Source organism: Condylura cristata, unplaced genomic scaffold (genome assembly GCF_000260355.1).
Source record: "Condylura cristata isolate star-nosed mole 26May11 unplaced genomic scaffold, ConCri1.0 scaffold00044, whole genome shotgun sequence".
In the NCBI taxonomy this organism is placed as follows: domain Eukaryota; kingdom Metazoa; phylum Chordata; class Mammalia; order Eulipotyphla; family Talpidae; genus Condylura; species Condylura cristata.
The window spans coordinates 351,664-352,806 of record NW_004567145.1 but is presented as its reverse complement, the minus strand read 5'-3'; the positions used below and the strand labels follow the sequence as shown (position 1 = coordinate 352,806).

The 1,143-nt window shown below is 39.6% G+C and overlaps 1 pseudogene; it reads right to left on the bottom strand.

The window, feature by feature from the left end:
• Positions 1-473: 473 nt before the first annotated feature.
• Positions 474-1,143, bottom strand: part of LOC101630026 — a 2,245-nt pseudogene continuing 1,575 nt past the window's right edge.

Below are 1,143 nucleotides of genomic sequence, written 5' to 3'. Positions count from 1 at the left end.
CCATATGCTGCATTTTTGGATTCCCAGGTTATCAAAGTGGCAGTGGCACTAGAAGTTTTACTGTGTCCACTTCTCTTCCCCCATTTTTGCATGTTTTCCTGATAGAGATGAATTTCCTGAAAAAAAAAAAAAAGATTATTTTAGAGAAAGAGGTACTAAAGTTTATATAGATCATAAATACATCGATATCATTATTTATGGACTAATTATGTTCTTTGGTTTCAGTTTCAAATTTCTAGGGAAATTGACTTCGTGTCATCAAATCTACAGAATTTTCAGCATCAGACCATGCATATAGGGTTACTTGAACAAATGCCTGTTAAAGATGAATATAATGACTTCTCAGACCTTTTAGATTTGACTATCTACACTATAATTAGAGCTCTGACTGAAACCAAACAAAGAATAAACACTAAAAAACTTGAAGTAAAAAAATTCTTCAGGAAAAGTTTCAGTGCCTGTAAGGTCAGCCTCTAATATCCGTGGTGACAATCACCCCTTCTGTTAAAGGAGCTCTCGTTTGAGCCTTCCAGTTCGGAAACTTTGTGTAGGGGTTCTTGTATCCTGCACGGGCCGGAAGGTGATGCACATTCCTGTCCTGGTTTCTGTTCACGTTGCTTGTTTTTTTCTGCATGAAACACACTGTGAAAGGTAGTAACATAGTGTTCATACTGTTCTTTCATCCGTTGTATTTTTTTCTCTTGGGACTCCATGAATGTTTCTTCTTGCTAACTCCTGAACGTTAAATTTCCAGCGGGTGTCAGGTTCTTGGAATATAACTTCATGTTTATTTATTTTCAAGTGCCATGACTGCATACAACTTCATTTTCCAGCATGGGGGTTGGTATTATCAACAATAATGGGGAATATACCATTCCTCATTGCTTTTCTTACTCTTTTAGGGTTCCACTCATGAGCTTCCTCCAAGAAGTCAGGATTGAACTGGTAGGCACCATCTTCCCTGAAAAAAAAAAAAAAATCATCTGTGCTGAAAACCAGGACCCGGGAAAACTCCTGTTGCAATTGTCTGGGCGGTGGACTTTTCCCGGAGCCCGGGAGGCCTCACAGGAGGTAGAGGTGCTTCCTTCCTAAACTGTGGCTGCGCCTAGATGTTCCATGCGAGGACAGTGTGTGTATGTGTGT